The following is a 23,255-nucleotide window of genomic DNA, read 5'->3' as shown; positions in this document are numbered from 1 at the left end:
AGACTGTATTTATATTATTCACATGTGAATAATGCTGTATAATAGACTGTATTTATATTTTTCACTTGTGAATAATGCTGTATATTAGACTGTATTTATATTATTCACATGTGAATAATGCTGTAAAATAGACTGTATTTATATTATTCACTTGTGAATAATGCTTAATAATAGTCTGTATTTATATTATTCACATGGGAATAATGCTGTATAATAGACTGTATCTATATTATTCACATGTGTATAATGCTGTATAATAGACTGTATTTATATTATTTACGTGTGAATAATGCTGTATAATAGACTGTATATATATTATTCACATGTGAATAATGCTGTATAATAGACTGTATTTATATTATTCACATGTGAATAATGCTGTATAACAAACTGTGTTTATATTATTCACGCATGAATAATGCTCTATAATAGACTGTATTTATATTATTCACTTGTGAATAATGCTGTATAATAGACTGTATTTATATTATTCACATGTTATATGATTATAATAGACTGACTAGATTGTTTTGCTTATTTCAGCAAAACAATGCCAAGCCACATTCTGCACGCTTTACAACAGCGTGGCTTCACAGTAAAAGAGTAAGGGTACTAGACTGGCCTGCCTGTAGTCCAGACCTGTCCCCCATTTAATACTGAACAATATTGTTACATTAATTCATAAAACCGGGCAGCATGGTGGTATAGGGGTTAGTGCATGTGCCTCACAATACGAAATTCCAACCATTGATGCTGAGTGCCAAGCAGGGACGTAAAGGGTCCCATTTGTATAGTCTTTGGTATGACTCGGCCGGGGTTTGAACTCACAACCTACCGATCTCAGGGCGTACACTCGAACCACTAGGCCACCGAGCAGGTTTCTGGCAAAGTTTAACCAGGCTTGTATGCCTTGTCTGTTATTCATCTGATATTTTTGACTCTAGACAATGCAGGGGAACTCATCCTTCCACTCTGCCGTAAAAATACTTTCAACCCTCTGAGTCAGCTGATTTATACCTTAGTCAACACTGAGTCAAGTGGTTAAACTTCCTTGCTCAAACAAGACTGAACAGTGGCCCGGCCTGGCAACATTACATTACATAACCTCTGAGACTTCTTGGGGGCGTCCGACCCCGGGGTAAGAGAAGATGCCCAAAAAGAGTGGGAGCAATGAAATATGAGGCTGTTTAGGGCAGTGTTTTTCAACCTTTTTTGAGCCAAGGCACATTTTTTTCATTGAAAAAATCCGAAAGAACACCACCAGCAGAAAACTGGATATGACTTTAAACCGTAACCAAGCATGCATCACTATAGCTCTTGTCTCAAAGTAGGTGTACTGTCACCACCTGTCACATCACGCCTTGACTTATTTTGAGTTTATTGCTCTTTTCCTGTGTGTAGTGTTTCAGTTCTTGTCTTGCGCTCCTATTTTGGTGGCTTTTTGTCTTTTTTTGGTGTTTTCCTATAGCAGTTTCATGTCATCCTTTGAGCGATATTTCCCGCATCTACTTTGTTTTATCAGTCAAGAATATTTCAGTTGTTTGTATCCTTCTTTGTGGGGACATTGTTGATTGTCTTGTCATGTTCGGATGTACATTGTGGACGCCGTCTTTGCTCCGTAGTAAGTCTTTGCTGTCGTCCAGCATTCTGTTTTTGTTTACTTTGCAGCCATCAGTTTTCTGCATAGCCTTCCCTAAGCTTCAATGCCTTTTCTTTGGGGCACTCACCTTTTGTTTATTTTTGGTTTAAGCATTAGACACCTTTTTACCTGCACCCTGCCTCCCGCTGTTTCCCACATCTACAAAGCAATTAGCTAGCGGCTGCCACCTACTGATATGGAAGAGTATTACACGGTTACTCTGCCGAGCTCTAGACAACACAGACACTCAACAACAACACATCATTTGCAGACTATAATTACTGCTTTGCAAAACATATTTTTTAACCCAAATAGGTGAAATTAGACCATCTTCCACGGCACACCAGACAGTATCTCACAGCACAGTGGTTGAAAAACACTGGCTTAGAGCAGTGTTTTTCAACCTTTTCGGAGCCAAGGCACATTTTTTTCATTGAAAAAATCCGGAGGCACACCACCAACAGAAAACATTAAAAAAATGAAACTCAGCAGCCGATATTGACAGTAAAAAGTCGTTCTTGCAATTGTTGGATATGAATATAAACCATAACCAAGCATGCATCAATATAGCTCTTGTCTCAAAGTAGGTGTACTGTCACCACCTGTCACATCACCCCCTGACTTATTTAGACTTTTTTGCTGTTTTCCTGTGTGTAGTGTTTTAGTTCTTGTCTTGCGCTCCTATTTTTGGTGGCTTTCTTGTTTTGTTGGTATTTTCCTGTAGCAGTTTCATGTCTTCCTTTGAGCGATATTTCCCAGCACCCGCTTTGTTTTAGCAATCAAGAATATTCCAGTTGTTTTTAATTCTTCTTTGTGGGGACATTGTTGTTTGTCATGTCATGTACGGACGGATGTACTTTGTGGACGCCGTCTCAGCTCCACGCGCTGTAAGTCTTTGCTGTCGTCCAGCATTCTGTTTTTGTTTACTTTGTAGCCAGTTCAGTTTTAGTTCCGTTCTGCATAACATTCCCTAAGCTTCAATGCCTTTTCTTAGGGGCACTCACCTTTTTGTTTATTTTTGGTTTAAGCATTAGGCTATGTCTACAATAAGCCGGATAACTCCTTAAACCAGACCTGGGCAAAATATGGCCCGCGGGCCACATGCGGCCCGTTAAGGTTTTCAATCGGGCCCGCCGGACGTTCTACACCTTTAACATGAAAAGTGTATTTGCCATTATGATGTGCAGTAGAGATGTCCGATAATATCGGCAGGCCGATATTATCGGCCGATAAATGCTTTAAAATGTAATATCGGAAATTATCTGTATCGTTTTTTTTATTATCGGTATCGGGTTTTTAAATTTTTTTTTATTAAATCAACATAAAAAACACAAGATACACTTACAATTAGTGCACCAACCCAAAAAACCTCCCTCCCCCATTTACACTCATTCACACAAAAGGGTTGTTTCTTTCTGTTATTAATATTCTGGTTCCTACATTATATATCAATATATATCAATACAGTCTGCAAGGGATACAGTCCGTAAGCACACATGATTGTGCGTGCTGCTGGTCCACTAATAGTACTAACCTTTAACACTTAAATTGACTAATTTTCATTAATAACTAATTTCTATGTAACTGTTTTTATATTGTTTTACTTTCTTTTTTACTCAAGAAAATGTTTTTAATTTATTTATCTTATTTTTTTTAATTAATATTTTTAAAAAAGGACCTTATCTTCACCATAACTGGTTGTCCAAATTAAACATAATAATGTGTTAATTCCATGACTGTATATATCGATATCGGTTGATATCGGTATTTAAAGAGTTGGACAATATCGGAATATCGGATATCGGCAAAAAGCCATTATCGGACATCCCTACTGAAAACTTTGTCTATTTGTCGAAGGAGAGTCAACGAGAATGCGGGCTCCCGTGGATGTGATAAAAAAAAGTTAGCGTGTGCTTTGTATTACCTGGCCGTCGAGGGAAGACTACGGAAAACGGCGAATGTGTCCCGGCGGGGTTGCAGCTTACTGCGGGGTCGTTCTCCCAGGAAGGCAGACGCACTATTCCGGACACGGCGTGCAGGTAAAAACATGATTTATTCCTCAAAATCAAAGTACTACAAAAAACAGGCACAACGCACTGATCGTACTAGGAGCATAAACTATGAACAAGGAAAACGTACGTTGACTGTGGCATGAAATAAACAAGACTTCCTTAGACAAGGCATGAAGCGAACACTTAGCATAAACTATGGCAGGGAACAAACAAGACTTACTAGTAGGTTGCGTGAAGCAAACAATGACGCCAGGCCGACTGACTGGCAAAGGCAGGCTTAAATAATGGTTCCGATTAGAGACAGGTGAGCGTCCCGAACACCAGAGGCAGGTGAAAACAATAAGTTACCATGGAAACAAACACAGGAGGTGCACAAACAGGAACTAAAGGAGTCCAAAATTAACAGAACATAACAAAAACATGATCCGGACCACGGACAGGCTAAGACCGGGCTTTCTGCTCCGCCGCTCCCAGTCTGTGGGAGGCTCTCCCTGACCACCTGAGGGCACCACAGACTGTGGATGCTTTCAAAAAAGGCTTAAAAACCCTTATTTAAAAAAAAAGCCTTTTTTTTTAGATATATGCATACTAGTTCTAGCTACTAGGCTGTTGTAGTTTTTATTTTTTTATTATCTTTTTTTTATTTTTTATTTTTTTAATACACTGTAGCACTTTGAGGTTGTTTGCTCAATGGAAAGTGCTTTTTACAAATAAAGAGTGTTGATAGATCACATTGCACGTGCTAAATATTCATATTTGCATCTTGTCCTCCCAGTATTGTGGGTGTTTTGATGACCTGCATACTTTTTGCAAATGAACGGAGGCAAACATGGATCGCACGGCCTATTCTGCTCACGTAACAGATGCAATACACTTTGCACACGTTTAGTAGATCAGCTTTGCGTGTGCTATCAAGTTTTAGTAAACGCAAATCTTTGGTGAATCAGGCCCTTAGTCGACAAAGTGTAGCACACCATACTTTCTGCAGGAAGCCCACAGTAAGGAGACCGGGCTTTCTGCGCCGCCGCTCCCAGTCTGTGGAAGGCTCTCCCTGACCACCTGAGGGCACCACAGACTGTTGATGCTTTTTAAAAAAGGCTTAAAAACCCTTCTTTTTAAAAAAAACAACAACCTTTTTTTAGATATATGCATACTAGTTCTAGCTATTAGGCTGTTCTAGTTTTTATTTTTATTTATTTTAATTATCTTTTTATTTTATTTTTTTTTAATACACTGTAGCACTTTGAGGTTGTTTACTCAATGTAAAGTGCTTTTTACAAATAAAGAGTGTTGATAGATCACATTGCACGTGCTAAATATTCATATTTGCATCTTCTCCTCCCAGTATTGTGGGTGTTTTGATGATCTGCATACTGTTTGCAAATGAATGGAGGCAAAAATGGATCGCACGGCCTATTCCGCTCACTTAACAGATGCAATACACTTTGCACACGTTTAGCAGATCAGCTTTGCGTGTGCTATCGAGTTTTAGTAAACACAAATCTTTGGTGAATCAGGCCCTTAGTCGACAAATTGTAGCACACAATACTTTCTGCAGGAAGCCCACAGTAAGGAGACCGGGCTCCCAGTCTGTGGAACGCTCTCCCTGACCACCTGAGGGCACCACAGACTGTGAATGCTTTTTAAAAAAGGCTTAAAACCCCTTCTTTTTTTAAAAAAAACTTTTTTTTTTTAGATATATGCATACTAGTTCTAGCTATTTGGCTGTTCTAGTTTTTATTTTTACTTATTTTTATTATCTTTATTTTTATTTTTATTTATTTTTGAATACACTGTAGCACTTTGAGGTTGTTTACTCAATGTAAAGTGCTTTTTACAAATAAAATCTATTCTTATTATTATTATTATTATTAAACCATGTTCCCGACATCTACAAAGCAATTAGCTACCGGCTGCCACCTACTGATATGGAAGAGTATTACACGGTTACTCTGCCGAGCTCTAGACAGCACAGACACTCAACAACGGCATAGTATTTGTGGATTATAATTACCGGTTTGCGAAAAATATTTAGGTGAAATTACATAATCCCACACGGCACGCCAGACAGTGGTTGAAAAACACTGCGGTTTAGGGAACACAGAGGTAGAGGGGGCCAGTCGGAGGGCGGTGGGAGGGCAAAGGGGAGTTTTGTTCTGCGCTGGGGGGCAGGGGTTGGCGGTGGGGGGTGCAAAGACGCAACTTGGCCAAAGAAGAAAGAAAGAAACTCCTCCTGCACAGTATATGAGGAGGAGGAGGGGGGCCATGGCCTCGCAAATCACTCCCCAGAGGGGGAAAGAGGAGGGCAGGGCTTGCCATCCAGCAGCACTACTTGTTGTTGCCTGTCTGAGGCAGCGTGAGAGTTGCCTGCCGCTCCTCAGTCAAACCATCAACTCTCACCATGAAGACGTCCGATCCACGCACATAAAGGGATTTTTGCAGTCTACATAAAAGGAGACCACTGACATCGGCAGGTATGTGTGGGAATGTACTTATGGAGATAGTCAACCTTCTCCTCCTTCTGCCTGCTCTCATCATTTCATTGTTTAATTGAAGTCTGAAACATTTTATTTCTGCTTGTCTTGCTGGTGCTTCCTGATGTGCTTTGTGATTATTATTGTTTTTTTTTGGGCGGGGGCGTCTTAATTGCCATCCCAAGACATTGGGTGCAGCAGGAAATAATCACAAGAAATTAGAAAGACAAGCGGTAGAAAATGGAGGAAAAATGGATGGACCCTGATCTTTTATTTGATTTCATACAGTGTAAAGTAGGGTAGCACGGTGGAAGAGGGGTTAGTTCATGTGCCTCACAATACGAAGGTCCTGAGTAGTCCTGAGTTCAATCCCGGGCTCGGGATCTTTCTGTGTGGAGTTTGCATGTTCTCCCCGTGACTGCTTGGGTTCCCTCCGGGTACTCCGGCTTCCTCCCACCCCCAAAGACATGCACCTGGGGATAGGTTGATTGGCAACACTAAATGGTCCCTAGTGTGTGAATGTGAGTGTGAATGTTGTCTGTCTATCTGTGTTGGCCCTGTGATGAGGTGGCGACTTGTACCGTTCTCCTGATTCTGATCATTTGATTGGGTGGCCAAATACTTTTGGCAATATAGTCTATGTAGCATCATCTACAACAAGGGTGCTCACACTTTTTCTGTAGGCGAGCTACTTTTCAATTGATCAAGTCGCGGGGATCTACCTCATTCATATATATAATTTATATTTACTTATTTGTGAAATATATGTTTTTGTGAACAAGTTAAAGGTGTTTAATGATAATGCAAGCATGTTTAACACATATAGTTAATAATGTTAATAAATTAAGGGTGTTTAATGATAATACAAGAATGTTTAATACATATAGTTAATATTGTTAACAAGTTAAAGGTGTTTAAAGATAATGCAAGCCTGTTTAACACATATAGTTAATATTGTTAACAAGTTAAAGGTGTTTAAAGATAATACAAGCATGTTTAACACATATAGTTAATATTGTTAACAAGTTAAAGATGTTTAAAGATAATACAAGCATGTTTAACACATATAGTTAATATTGTTAATAAATTAAAGGTGTTTAATGATAATACAAGAATGTTTAATACATGTAGTTAATATTGTTAACAAGTTAAAGGTGTTTAAAGATAATACAAGCATGTTTAACACATCTAGTTAATATTGTTAACAAGTTAAAGGTGTTTAAAGATAATACAAGCATGTTTAACACATATAGTTAATATTATAACAAGTTAAATGTGTTTAAAGATAATGCAAGCATGTTTAACACATATAGTCAATATTGTTAATAAATTAAAGGTGTTTAATGATAATACAAGGATGTTTAATACATATAGTTAATATTGTTAACAAGTTAAAGGTGTTTAAGCATAATGCAAGCATGTTTAACACATATAGTTAATATTGTTAACAAGTGAAAGGTGTTTAAAGATAATACAAGCATGTTTAACACATCTAGTTAATATTGTTAACACGTTAAAGGTGTTTAAAGATAATACAAGCATGTTTAACACATATAGTTAATATTGTTAACAAGTTAAATGTGTTTAAAGATAATGCAAGCATGTTTAACACATATAGTTAGTATTGTTAATAACTTAAAGGTGTTTAAAGATAATACATGCATGTTTAACACATATAGATTCCTTTCTTTCATGAAGACAAGAATATAAGTTGGTGTATTACCTGATTCTGATGACTTGCATTGATAGGAATCAGACAGTGGTGCTGATAACGTCCGCATTTTCAAATGGAGGAGAAACAATGTCCTCCTTTCTGTCCAATACCACATGAAAGTGTTTTTTTTTTTTTTGGCATCTTATTTGTTCAGCTTCCGTACTCCTTTGTATACACTTTACAAGAAATACATTGTCGGCAAACTCCGTAGCTTGCTAGCTTGTGCACGCCAGCTTTCTGAGACTCTTATTTTGTTAGCGCAGGCAGGATGAAGCAGCGCTTTTATTGTGCAACTGTGCAGTCGGTCTTTGGAGTTTTGACGACAGGTACGGCGCCAGAGTCTGTTGAAATGAAAAGTGTTTCTCGCCTTCCTGTCGGTCATTTTTTCTTAATAATGAGCCGGCAGCAGCCAGCGTCGTCTCAGAAGACCCTCGAGGTGCCGTGAATGTCAATCAAGTGACGAAAGTGACGTCATAGTGAAGTTTTATGATCGCTCATTTTTAGGACTATTTTTTTAATGCCTGGCTGGCGATCGACTGACACACCCTCCGCGTGGCTCGCGATGGACGTAATGAGCACCCCTGATCTACAAAGATACAAAGATTTGCTATTGCGACATCCAGTGGACACATTTAAAACAGCTGTTTCTTTCATTCAAAAATGTCAGGTTCATTTTTATACTTAGCCAAGTCATTCCGCGTACTGGATAAAACCTGTTCGTGGGCCTGATCCGGCCCTAGGGCCTTATGTTTGACACCCCAGCTTTAGGTTGAATTAACAAGAAGAAACAGTTTCTGATCTCATTTTAAACATTCACGCAATTTTCAATAAAACATTTTAACAGTAGATTCACCTACTAAATAAAGTTCCCTGACCTGGCCATACAGTTTCTGTTCTCCTCCGTTGTGTCTTTAAGTTGTGTTGCGGCTTTATATCAATGTGTTGTGTCGTTTGTCGAATAGACTTAAAAATAGGGATGTCCGATAATGGCTTTTTGCCGATACCCGATATTCCGATATTGTCCAACTCTTTAATTACCGATACCGATATATACAGTCGTGGAATTAACAAATTATTATGCCTAATTTGGACAACCACGTATGGTGAAGATAAGGTCCTTTTTAAAAAAAATAAAATAAAAAATAAAAAAAATAAGATAAATAAATTAAAAACATTTTCTTGAATAAAAAAGAAAGTAAAACAATATAAAAACAGTTACATAGAAACGAGTAATGAATGAAAATGAGTAAAATTAACTGTTAAAGGTTAGTACTATTAGTGGAGCAGCAGCACGCACAATCATGTGTGCTTACGGACTGTATCCCTTGCAGACTGTATTGATATATATTGATATATAATAGAGGAACCAGAGAATTAATACCAGAAAGAAACAACCCTTTTGTGTGAATGAGTGTAAATGGGGGAGGGAGGTTTTTTGGATTGGTGCACTAATTGTAAGTGTATCTAGACAGTGTGTCTATGTAGATCGGGCTTTCTGCTCCGCTGCTCCCAGTCTGTGGAACGCTCTCCCTGACCACCTGAGGGCACCTCAGACTGTGGATGCTTTTAAAAAAAGGCTTAAAAACCCATCTTTTAAAAAAAGCCTTTTTATAGATTTTTATAGATATGCATGCTGGTTCTAGCTATTTGGCTGTTTCTAGTTTTATATTTTATTTATTTTTATTATCTTTTATTATTATTATTATTATTATTACTATTTTATTTTTTTACACTGTGGCACTTTGAGGTTGTTTGCTCAACGTAAAGTGCTTTTTACAAATAAAATCTATTATTATTATTATTATTATCTTGTGTTTTTTATGTTGATTTAATAAAAAAAATTTAAAAAAAATTTAAAAAACGATACCGATAATAAAAAAAAAACGATACCGATAATTTCAGATATTACATTTTAAAGCATTTATCGGCCGATAATATCAGCAGGCCGATATTATCGGACATCTTTACTTTAAAAAAAAAAAAATGTATAGATGTTGATAGTCCAACTCATACTGACTGGTACACATAAGCTATGGAGATGATATCAGTAGAAAAAAACTGCATTTAGTTTAGATGATAATGAGTCATATATTGGAATATGGGAACCGTTATTTAAATTTGTTTTAACTATTAAATTAACCTAAAATATGACTTATTTTATCTTTGTGGATTGTGTTGTCAAACTTATGAGATGTGATGCAAGTGTAAGCCACTGTGACACTATTGTTCATTTAAAATATATATATATTTTTTTTATTTTTTATAAATAGCTGTAACGACAATGTCAATGAGGGATTTCTAATCACTGCTTTGTTGGATTTTTTTCTATTAATATTGATACCATTGTTGATATTATTCATTTTTTGTTTGACTACTTTTGGATTGTTTTGTGTCATGTTTGTGTGTCCTCTCAATTGCTCTGTTGATTGCTATTCTGAATGTTGCTAAGCCAGGTTTGGTTTTGGAATTGGAATTGTACTATTATGGTATTATTGTGTATTATTTTGTTGGATTGATTAATAAAAAAAATAGACTTAACATTTAATGTCTTTATTTTTAGAAGTGCTAAACTTTAAAGTCTGCCGTTCTTAAATCCAATGTTTTGCTTTTTCTAGTATCTCTAAAATTGATCGATTCCGTTTTAAAGCGATCTTGGATCGATACCTATCTTCCGGAGGGCGAACTTGCCGAGCACAGATTGATATACTTGAAAGTTAGGAATATAAATCGATCTGTCGATGTATCAATCAATCAATCGTTACAATCAATCGCTTTTCCATATGGCAATCTGATGGACGAGTCTGGGTTTGGAGGTTGCCAGGAGAACGCTACATTTCGGACTGCATTGTGCCGAGCGTAAAATTTGGTGGAGGAGGAATTATGGTGTGGGGTTGTTTTTCAGGAGTTGGGCTTGGCCCCTTAGTTCCAGTGAAAGGAACTTTGAATGCTCCAGGATACCAAAACATTTTGGACAATTCCATGCTCCCAACCTTGTGGGAACAGTTTGGAGCGGGCCCCTTCTTCTTCCATCATGAAGCTCCGTAATGGATGAAAGAGTCTGGTGTGGATGAACTTGACTGGCCTGCACAGAGTCCTGACCTGAACCCGATACAACACCTTTGGGATGAATTAGAACAGAGACTGAGAGCCAGGCCTTCTCCACCAACATCAGTGTGTGACCTCACCAATGCGCTTTTGGAAGAATGGTGGAAAATTCCTATAAACACACTCCGCAACCTTGTGGACAGCCTTCCCAGAAGAGTTGAAGCTGTAATAGCTGCAAAAAGTGGACCCACATCATATTGAACCCTATGGGTTAGGAATGGGATGGCACTTCAAGTTCATATGTGAGTCAAGGCAGGTGTCCAAATACTTTTGGCAATATAGTGCACATTTGTGTGTGTGTGTGTGTGTGTGTGTGTGTGTGTGTGTGTGTGTGTGTGTGTGTGTGTGTGTGTGTGTGTGTGTGTGTGTGTGTGTGTGTGTGTGTGTGTGTGTGTGTGTGTGTGTGTGTGTGTGTGTGTTGGGGGTTTTATCTGTTATGCATTCAGCATGTTGCGTCAGATATTATTTCGAGCTACTTGAGCCAGTAAGATTCAGCGTTTTAATGATGCTGATTACCTAAATTTAGTTCTGACATGTTATAAGCTGGGATAGGCGGTTCTATGTTTGGGTGTGCAGGGTTGTGGGATGAGGTGGTTGGTAGTCCAAGCAGCCATTAGCACTGTCTCCAAAAACTTAGCAGAATTCTATACCAACTGTGACATTGATTGATATAAGAGCCACATTGTAATCAGTAATAAGGTGTTACTCGTATGTAGTTGTGTTGCAGAGGAATGAATAAGTATTCAAAGACAGGCTAAATGTTTGTGATTTTGCGTATATGTCTAGTAATGAAAAGGAAAATCTTAGTTTAGCTTAGTTTATTATTTCTTCGGTCGGTGGTCAACAAAATAAATAAACAGTTTTACAGACCTAAAGGGTTGAGGCTGAACTTGAGCACTTAAAGGCCTACTGAAATGATTTTTATTTATTTAAACGGGGATAGCAGATCCATTCGATGTGTCATACTTGATCATTTCGCGATATTGCCATATTTTTGCTGAAAGGATTTAGTAGAGAACATCGACGATAAAGTTTGCAACTTTTGGTCGCTGATAAAAAAAAGCCTTGCCTGTACCGGAAGTAGCGTGACGTCGCAGGTTGAAAGGCTCCTCACGTTTCCCCATTGTTTACACCAGCAGCGAGAGCGATTCGGACCGAGAAAGCGACGATTATCCCATTAATTTGAGCCAGGATGAAAGATTCGTGGATGAGGAACGTGAGAGTGAAGGACTAGAGTGCAGTGCAGGACGTATCTTTTTTCGCTCTGACCGTAACTTAGGTACAAGCTGGCTCATTGGATTCCACACTTTCTCCTTTTTCTATTGTGGATCACGGATTTGTATTTTAAACCACCTCGGATACTATATCCTCTTGAAAATGAGAGTCGAGAACGCGAAATGGACATTCACAGTGACTTTTATCTCCACCACAATACATCGGTGAAGCACTTTAGCTACGGAGCTAACGTGATAGCATCGTGCTTGAATGCAGATAGAAACAAAAGAAATAAGCCCCTGACTGGAAGGATAGACAGAAGATCAACAATGCTACTATCAGGAGACACCGAACCAAACACTGGACATGTAACTACACGGTTAATGCTGTCCCGCCTGTCGAAGCCTAGCAATGCTGTTGCTAACGACGTCATTGAAGCTAACTTAGCTATGGGACCTCACAGAGCTATTATAAAAACATTAGCTATCCACCTACGCCAGCCCTCATCTGCTCATCAACACCCGTGCTCACCTGCGTTTCAGCGATCGATGGCGCGACAAAGGACTTCAACCGATCATCGATGCGGTCGGCAGCTAGCGTCGGATAGCGCGTCTGCTATCCAACTCAAAGTCCTCCTGGTTGTGTTGCTGCAGCCGGCCACTAATACACCGATCCCACCTACAGCTTTCTTCTTTGCAGTCTTCATTGTTCATTAAACAAATTGTAAAAGATTCACCAACACAGATGTCCAGAATACTGTGGAATTTTGCGATGAAAACAGAGCTTTTTGTATTGGATACAATGTGTCCGAATACTTCCGTTTCAACCATTGACGTCACGCGCATACGTCATCATACATAGACGTTTTCAACCGGAAGTTTAGCGGGAAATTTAAAATTGCACTTTATAAGTTAACCCGGCCGTATTGGCATGTGTTGCAATGTTAAGATTTCATCATTGATATATAAACTATCAGACTGCGTGGTCGGTAGTAGTGGCTTTCAGTAGGCCTTTAATTTCGCCTAATCCTATAAACAATCTCAAATACAAGATGTAGTAAAACCAGGAGACATCGGGTTCTGATCTTGAGCGTCATAGAAATGTGACATTTCCTTTACACAACATATTATAAATACACCTTGTACACAACATGAACACTGTACAAATATATACACATTAAATACATAGACAGACAGATGTGAAATATCCCTGTGCACGTGTTGGTTACACATTTGTACCAATAATATAATATATACCAGGGGTCGGCAACCCAAAATGTTGAAAGAACCATATTGGACCAAAAATACAAAAACAAATCTGTCTGGAGCCGCAAAAAATTAAAAGCCATATTACATACAGATAGTGTGTCATGAGATATAAATTGAATTAAGAGGACTTAAAGGAAACTAAATGACCTCAAATATAGCTACAAATGAGGCATAATGATGCAATATGTACATATAGCTAGCCTAAATAGCATGTTAGCATCGATTAGCTAGCATTAACCAAATATGTCTGATTAGCACTCCACACAAGTCAATAACATCAACAAAACTCACCTGTGTGCACTCACGCACAACGTTAACAGTTGGGTGGACAAAATGAGACAGAAAAAGAAGTGGCATAAAACACGTCCTAGAAAGTCGGAGAACGTTATACATGTAAACCAGGGGTCACCAACGCGGTGCCCGCGGGCACCAGGTCGCCCGTAAGGACCAGATGAGTCGCCCGCGGGCCTGTTCAAAAAATAAATAAAAAAATAAAAATGTAAAAAAAAAAAAAAAAATTATTTTATTTTATTTATTTAAAAAAAAAAAAAAAATCTACATATAAAAAACACAAGATACACTTTCAATCAGTGCATCAACCCAAACAACCTCCCCCATGCACACTCATCCACACAAAAGGGGTTATTTCTTTCTGCTACCAATATTCTGGTTCCCACAACATAGACAACACATCTGCAAGGGACACAGTCCCTGAAGCACACATGATTGTATAGGCTGCTGGTCCACTAACATTTTCATTAATTACTATTTTTTATGTAATTATTTTTATATTGTTTTACTTTATTTTTTATCCAAGAAAATGTTTTTTATTTATTTATCTTATTTTATTTTATTTTTTTTTAAAAAAGGGCCTTATCTTCAACAGACCAGGTTGTCAATGAAATTAGATTTTTTTAAAGGGTTTTTTAAACCAGGCCCAGTCCAGATAATGTCCAAGTCGGACTCAGCAACACACACCTTCATTCATGTACACAGAAAAAAATTAGGGAACACAACAGATTGCATATAATTTATCAACAAAACACTTTGCATTCCATTCGAAAGGACGTTCCCTTTAGATTTCCGATCCTTAACATTTTACATTTATCATAATTAAGCTTAAGGCCAGATTGCTGTGAAAATATGTCCAAAAGATTAAGAAGGTTCCGCAAACAATGAGGAAAAATCTTATCTTTGTGAATCAGCCTTTTCTGACATGAACTTCATCAAGAACAAACACAGAACACGCCTCACTGATGCACATCTGCAAGACTCACTCAGAGTTGCAGTGTCAAGTTACACACCAGAGTACAACACACTAGTTAACAGCATGCAATGCCAGGCTTCCCACTAACTGACAAAGAAACAGATGACAGATTTGGTGTCCAGTTCAAAGTGTGACATGATTTAAAAATTTGAGAGTTTACTTTTGTATTTTATATGAGTTATTATTTGTACAAACATGGTGCAAAGTAATTCATGATTTGTTAAAAAATGTTAGTGGCTAGCTAGTTAAAATGGGATGTTGTGATTTCACAAGACTGTCTTAGAAGTGCTCATTTGAAAATGTTCAATTTGAAAAATGTGCACTTAGAGAAAATATAAAAATAAAGTGTTGCATATTGATATTTATCTGTTTCTATATATATTTATTGTGAGAAATCATTAAGATGATCAGTGTTTCCACAAAGATAAATATCATTAATTATTAATAATAACAGAGTTAAAGGTAAATTGAGCAAATTGGCTACTTCAGGCAATTTATTTAAGTGTGTATCTAACTGGTAGCCCTTCGCATTAATCAGTACCCAAGAAGTAGCCCTTGGTTTCAAAAAGGTTGGTGACCCCTGATGTAAACAAACTAAGGTGAGTTCAAGGACCGCCAAAATTAGTAGGACAAAACGGCGCTCGCCAAATACTCGAATCAGTGAAGCATGTTTAATATAAACAGTGTGCTTTATAACAATTAGGGAGGGTTGTGTCATGTTTGTCCTCCTACAGAAACCATAGTAAAACAAAAATTATATTTTTTCCCCTCATCTTTTTCCATTTTTCATACACTTTTGAAAAAGCTCCAGAGAGCCACTAGGGCGGCGCTAAAGAGCCGCATGCGGCTCTAGAGCCGCGGGTTGCCGACCCCAGCTATATACGAACACATCCATTCTTATATTTTATGTTTTTGCCATAAAAATGCAAGATTTTCTTGGACAAAATGGGCATGAAACGTCAAAAAAATACATATGTACGTCAACGGAGAAATATTTTTACTTTAAAACTGTCATTGTTCAAATAATAGTAACACATCAAATTCAATGTTTTTATGAATTAAAATCACATTAAATGTTGAATTTTTCTGCGGGAAATATTGAAGTTTTTGGGGGTGCCATACAAAAAAAAACAAGGTTTTATTTGACCAAAAGGGAATAAATCAAAATAAAACATGTAACAAAAATAACAAAAACTTATAATGGACGGATATATATGAAGTGGATCTAAAACTGTAATTATTGCAAGTACAAATAATATATATTGTTATATGACTTATGTTGAACACTTTAAAAACGAAGACCTTTAGACTGATATTTTTATTTTAACAAAATGGGACATTTTTTGCACTATTATTATTCTATTCTTCATAGTTGTAGTAATTATTGTAAAACTGAGGCTGGTACACATATAAGAGATCTGTAATCTGATTAAACCCACAGACGTGGCATTCTATTGGCTTTGTTTACTTTACGTAAACAACCAATTCAATATAATATTATTGCTCCCTCACATTAAAAGAGACTTCCTCTGTAGTGTTTACCAAATACACCATATTGCCAAAAGTATTTGGCCACCTGCCTTGACTCACATATGAACTTGAAGTGCCATCCCATTCCTAACCCATAGGGTTCAATATGATGTGGGTCCACCTTTTGCAGCTATTACAGCTTCAACTCGTCTGGGAAGGCTGTCCACAAGGTTGCGGAGTGTGTTTACAGGAATTTTCCACCATTCTTCCAAAAGCGCATTGGTGAGGCTTGGCTCTCAGTCTCCGTTCTAATTAATCCCAAAGGTGTTCTATCGGGTTCATGTCAGGACTCTGTGCAGGCCAGTCAAGTTCATCCACACCAGACTCTTTATGGACCTTGCTTTGTGCACTGGTGCACAGTCATGTTGGAAGAGGAAAGGGCCCGCTCCAAACTGTTCCCACAAGGTTTGGCAGCATGGAATTGTCCAAAATGTTTTGGTATCCTGGAGCATTCAAAGTTCCTTTCACTGGAACTAAGGGGCCAAGCCCAACTCCCGAAAAACGACCCCACACCATAATTCCTCCTCCACCAGATTTCACAATCTGCACAATGCAGTCCGAAATGTACCGGTCTCCTGGCAACCTCCAAACCCAGACTGGTCCATCAGATTGCCAGATGGAAAAGCGTGATTCATCACTCCATAGAACGCGTCCCTGCTGCTCTAGAGTCCAGTGGCGCATCCAACGCTTTGCATTGGACTTGGTGATGTATGGCTTAGATGCAGCTGCTCGGCCATGGAAAGCCATTCCATGAAGCTCTCTGCGTACTGTACGTGGGCTAATTGGAAAGTCACATGAAGTTTGGAGCTCTGTAGCAACTGACTGTGCAGAAAGTCTTTGCACTACGCGCTTCGGCATCCGCTGACCCCTCTGTCAGTTTACATGGCCTACCACTTGGTGGCTGAGTTGCTGTTGTTCCCAAAATCTTCCATTTTCCTAAAATAAAGCAGACGACTGGATTTGTTGCACAGGTGGCATCCAATGACCTATTCTTTCACAAATGTTTGTAGAAACAGTCTCCATGCCTAAGTGCTTGATTTTATACACCTGTGGCCGGGCCAAGTGATTAAGGACACCTGATTGTCATCATTTGGATGGGTGGCCAAATACTTTTGGCAATATGGTGTATCAGAACGTCGTCTGCAATGACAAATTGTTGTTCAACATAACAACTTAAGGATTGTTTAGATCAGTGGTCCCCAACCTTTTTGTAGCTGGGGACGCTTGAAAGTTTGTCCCACGGACCGGGGGGAGGGGGGGGGGTATTTTTTTTTTTTTTTTTTTTTTTTTTTTTTTTTTTTTTTTCATAAATACAATCATGTGTGCTTACGGACTGTATACCTGCAGACTGTATTGATCTATATTGACATACACATACACAATATGTATATAGTGTTTTTTATGTTGATTTAATAATAAAAAAAAATATATATATATATATTTTTTTTTAATTGTAATTTTATTTTTTTATTTTTTTTTTATTTCTTGCGCGGCCCGGTACCAATCGGTCCGCGGACCGGTACCGGGCCTTGGCCCGGTGGTTTCGGACCACTGGTTTAGATAGAAAAGTGACATTCACATGTTGGTTAAATGACAGCTACTGCTGTGGGCTTTAATAATACAGTAATATGACACACACACACACACACACACTAGTGGGCCCACATACTGAAGAGCGCAGTAGGACACCTCTTCTTTGGCAAACAAAGACTCACTCTGAGCCACAGTCATGTGACAGTTGTTCCCATTGTTCACTTCAGGCCATGGGTGGTTTGACTAATGCATGTGTGTGTGTGTGTGTGTTGTGTGTGTGTGTGTGTGTGTGTGTGTTGTGTGTTTGTGTGTGTGTGTGTTGTGTGTGCATGCCATTGCAGGAAGACACTTTTAGCCTGTTCATATTTGTGTTCGTCTTCCCTATTGTGTTACAATACGTGTGTTTGTGTACGTGCATAGTGAGGACTTGTGATGATTTCAATACATGAATATCTTTAATAATCCAGTCAACTATTCTTGTACTTAAGGTCAAACACACACTGGGTGAATTCAAAAATTCGATCTGTAAATACCCACATTTTATTACCACAAATATTATATACTGTAAAGTACAAATTGTGAACATCTGTAATGGGACCAATGTCTTTAGATATTTGTTTTATTGAAAGTAATCCTCTATAATGGGCTGCCTGCTGTCTAAATGTTTACACTGCCATTTCCTCTTCCTGTTAATGTGGATTCGTTTCCCAGCCAAGGCTTTGTGTGTGTGTGTGTGTGTGTGTGTGTGTGTGTTTGTGTGTGTGTGTGTGTGTGTGTGTGTGTGCGCGTGTGTTCTTGTATCTCTACCATTCTCGAGACATCAACAAGGAAAAGTACCTTCCATATGAGGACCGGTGAACAAGTTAGGACCGAAATCATGGTCCCAATACGGAAAACAATTTAGTCTAATTGGGAGCCAAATACTAGAGTCTGTGAACATTGCTCCAAAGTTAGGATTTTTTTTTTTGTCGATTTAATGTGCATACATAAGTAAAAAATGTCCCATTCGTTTCAATGGAAACTTCCTGGGAATTTTGGGAAAAGCGGGATTTTTAAAAAACTGATTAGGAGCATGAATGTCCTGAATGAGCTGAATTGGTTGGTTTTGGAATCGTTTAAATCGGTCAATAAATGTTGAAGTAGTAAATGGTATTAGGTAATTTTGGGAAAATCGGGAATTTTTTTTAACTTGGGAATTTTTCCAGTTCAAAAAACAACTTTTTTTTTAATGATTAAGAGGAATGTTTTGATGGTGGAACGGTTGAAATGAGTTGAAAAATGTGGAAGGAGTAGTCGCCAGAAAAAAATGGTGGAAATAGGGCTTAGGAAAACCAGAAATTCTGGAAAATCCTGAATTTTTTTTTAACTTGGAATAAGGGAAGTTTGAATTTTGAAAATTTTAAGTGCTCCCCCTTTGGCCAACATATGAAATAACAAGTGTGTGTAAGAAATTGAAATGTGCCCCCTTTGGCCAAAATGAATAAAGAAATAATTAAATGTGTATATAGAGACATAGTGTAATAACTTGAGGTAAATAAAAAATTAAATACATGAACTAAAAGTAGTCTTTTTCTCATAACGTGTCGAATGTTTTCTTATAAGATTGGGAACAATTTCTCATACTCTTTCTGTTTCTGTAATATTGCAATATTCTCTCGTAAAATTAGTCCTTTTTTATGTAAAATTATTACTTTTGAATGCAAAATGGTGACATTTGTCATATAAAATTTGGACTTTTATCACAATATTGACAATTTTTTTGTTGTTCTTGTAAAATAGTGATATTTTTTGAGTAAAATTATGACTTTTGTCATAATTTTGCCGGGTAAAATTCCGATTGTTATTATAATATTGCCAAAATTTGAAAGATTTCTTACCAAATCGTGACTTTTGTTGAGTAAAATTACGACTCCTTTCATAAAATTGCCAACATTTTGAGCTTTTCTTCTAAAATTGCAACGGCTATTGAGTAAAATTCCAACTTTAATCATAATATTGAACAAATGTTCAATTGTTCTTGTAACATTTTGACTTGCGTTGAGTAAAATTACAACTTTTATTATAATACTGCCAAAATTCTAAGTTTTTCTTGTGAAATTGTGACCTTTTTCTTGTGAAATTACAACAAATTTTTCACAACAAGCTTTTATATATTTGCATAGTATGACTTTTGTCATAATTTTGCCAAGTAAAATTCCGATTATTATCATAATATTGCCAACATTTTTAAGTTTTCTTATAAAACTGGGACTTTTGTCGAGAAAAATTACGACTCTTTTCATACAATTGCTAAAAGTTTAAGCTTTTCTTGTAAAATTGCGATTGTTATTGAGTAAAATTACGACTCTTTTCATGAAATTGCTAAAAGTTTAAGCTTTTCCTGTAAAATTGCGACTGTTATTGAGTAAAATTCCAACTTCTATCACAATATTGCCAATTTTTGTTAAAATAGTGAGTAAAATTATGACTTTTGTCATAATTTTGCCAAGTAAAATTCCGATTATTATCATACTATTGCCAAAAATTTTAAGTTTCATTATAAAATTCTGACTTTTGTTGTGTAAAATTCTGACACTTTTCATGAAATTGCTAAAAGTTTAAGCTTTTCTTGTAAAATTGCGACTGTTATTGAGTAAAATTACGACTCTTTTCATAAAATTGCTAAAAGTTTAAGCTTTTCTTGTAAAATTGCGACTGTTATTGAGTAAAATTCCAACTTCTATCACAATATTGCAAATTTTTGTTAAAATAGTGAGTGAAATTATGACTTTTGTCATAATTTTGCCAAGTAAAATTCCGATTATTATCATAAAATTGCCAACATTTTTAAGTTTTATTATAAAATTGTGACTTTTGTCGAGTAAAATTACGACTCTTTTCATAAAATTGCTAAAAGTTTAAGCTTTTCTTGTAAAATTGCGACTGTTATTGAGTAAAATTCCAACTTTTATCACAATATTGCAATTTTTTTGGTTAAAATAGTGAGTGAAATCATGACTTTTTTCATAATTTTGCCAAATAAAATTCCGATTACTATCATAATATTGCCAAAATTTTTAAGTTTCATTATAAAATTCTGACTTTTGTCGAGTAAAATTACGACTCTTTTCATAAAATTGCTAAAAGTTTAAGCTTTTCTTGTAAAATTGCGACTGTTATTGAGTAAAATTCCAACTTCTATCACAATATTGCCATTTTTTTGTTAAAATAGTGAGTAAAATTATGACTTTTGTCATAATTTTTCCAAATAAAATTCCGATTATTATTATAATATTGCCAAAATTTTTAATTTCTATTATAAAATTGTGACTTTTGTCGAGTAAAAATACGACTCTCTTCATAAAATTACTAAACGTTTAAGCTTTTCTTGTAAAATTGCGACTGTTATTGAGTGAAATTACGACTCTTTTCATAAAATTGCTAAAAGTTTAAGCTTTTCTTGTAAAATGGTGACTGTTATTGAGTAAAATTCCAACTTCTATCACAATATTGCAAATTTTTGTTAAATTAGTGAGTGAAATTATGACTTTTGTCATAATTTTGCCAAGTAAAATTCCGATTATTATCATAAAATTGCCAACATTTTTAAGTTTTATTATAAAATTGTGACTTTTGTCGAGTAAAATTACGACTCTTTTCATAAAATTGCTAAAAGTTTAAGCTTTTCTTGTACAATTGCGACCGTTATTGAGTAAAATTACGACTCTTTTCATAAAATTGCTAAAAGTTTAAGCTTTTCTTGTAAAATGGTGGCTGTTATTGAGTAAAATTCCAACTTTTATCACAATATTGCCATTTTTTTGGTTAAAATAGTGAGTGAAATCATGACTTTTGTCATAATTTTGCCAAATAAAATTCAGATTATTATCATAATATTGCCAACATTTTTAAGTTTCATTATAAAATTCTGACTTTTGTCGAGTAAAATTACGACTCTTTTCATAAAATTGCTAAAAGTTTAAGCTTTTCTTGTAAAATTGCGACTGTTATTGAGTAAAATTCCAACTTCTATCACAATATTGCCATTTTTTTTGTTAAAATTGTGAGTAAAATTATGACTTTTGTCATAATTTTGCCAAATAAAATTCCGATTATTATTATAATATTACCAACATTTTTAATTTGTATTATAAAATTGTGACTTTTGTCGAGTAAAAATACGACTCTCTTCATAAAATTACTAAACGTTTAAGCTTTTCTTGTAAAATTGCGACTGTTATTGAGTAAAATTACGACTCTTTTCATAAAATTGCTAAAAGTTTAAGCTTTTCTTGTAAAATGGTGACTGTTATTGAGTAAAATTCCAACTTCTATCACAATATTGCAAATTTTTGTTAAAATAGTGAGTGAAATTATGACTTTTGTCATAATTTTGCCAAGTAAAATTCCGATTATTATCATAAAATTGCCAACATTTTTAAGTTTTATTATAAAATTGTGACTTTTGTCGAGTAAAATTACGACTCTTTTCATAAAATTGCTAAAAGTTTAAGCTTTTCTTGTACAATTGCGACTGTTATTGAGTAAAATTATGACTCTTTTCATAAAATTGCTAAAAGTTTAAGCTTTTCTTGTAAAATGGTGACTGTTATTGAGTAAAATTCCAACTTTTATCACAATATTGCCATTTTTTTGGTTAAAATAGTGAGTGAAATCATGACTTTTGTCATAATTTTGCCAAATAAAATTCCGATTATTATCATAATATTGCCAAAATTTTTAAGTTTCATTATAAAATTCTGACATTTGTTGTGTAAAATTCTGACTCTTTTCATGAAATTGCTAAAAGTTTAAGCTTTTCTTGTAAAATTGCGACTGTTATTGAGTAAAATTACGACTCTTTTCATAAAATTGCTAAAAGTTTAAGCTTTTCTTGTAAAATTGCGACTGTTATTGAGTAAAATTCCAACTTCTATCACAATATTGCCAATTTTTGTTAAAATAGTGAGTAAAATTATGACTTTTGTCATAATTTTGCCAAGTAAAATTCAGATAATTATCATAATATTGCCAACATTTTTAACGTTTTCTTATAAAATTGTGACTTTTGTCGAGTAAAATTACGACTCTTTTCATGAAATTGCTAAAAGTTCAAGCTTTTCTTGTACAATTGCGACTGTTGAGTAAAATCACGACTCTTTTCATAAAATTGCTAAAAGTTTAAGCTTATCTTGTACAATTGCGACTGTTATTGAGTAAAATCCCAACTTTAATCATAATATTGAACAAATGTTCAGTTTTTCTTGTAAAACGTTGACTTGCGGTGAGAAAAATTACAACTTTTATTACAATACTGCCAAAATTCTATGTTTTTCTTGTGAAATTGTGACCTTTTTCTTGTGAAATTCCAACTCATTTTTCACAACAAACTTTTTTTATATTTGCATAGTATGTATATATTATTAATGTTGTAAATACACATCTTTATATATCTAGAAAGGGTGGTCCTAAAGAGGTAGGCATTTTACGGAGGTCTCAAGAAGGTAGGAAATACAAGA

At 35.9% G+C, this 23,255-nt stretch overlaps 1 protein-coding gene across 2 annotated transcripts in view; it reads left to right on the top strand.

Moving 5' to 3' along the window:
• bcar3 (BCAR3 adaptor protein, NSP family member) overlaps nucleotides 1-23,255 on the top strand; it is a 270,158-nt gene that overhangs the window by 71,291 nt on the left and 175,612 nt on the right. The window contains exon 1 of one of the 2 annotated variants that reach the window (XM_062028536.1): nucleotides 5,992-6,125. The exons of the other annotated variant lie outside the window; for it this stretch is intronic. The gene's annotated coding sequence lies outside the window, so the exon portion shown is untranslated. Of the gene's footprint in view, nucleotides 1-5,991; nucleotides 6,126-23,255 lie in introns of those variants that run through there. 2 annotated transcript variants of the gene reach the window in all.

The sequence above is a fragment of the Entelurus aequoreus genome, linkage group LG19, assembly GCF_033978785.1.
Source record: "Entelurus aequoreus isolate RoL-2023_Sb linkage group LG19, RoL_Eaeq_v1.1, whole genome shotgun sequence".
In the NCBI taxonomy this organism is placed as follows: Eukaryota; Metazoa; Chordata; class Actinopteri; order Syngnathiformes; family Syngnathidae; genus Entelurus; species Entelurus aequoreus.
This window is presented reverse-complemented; position numbering and strand designations above follow the sequence as displayed.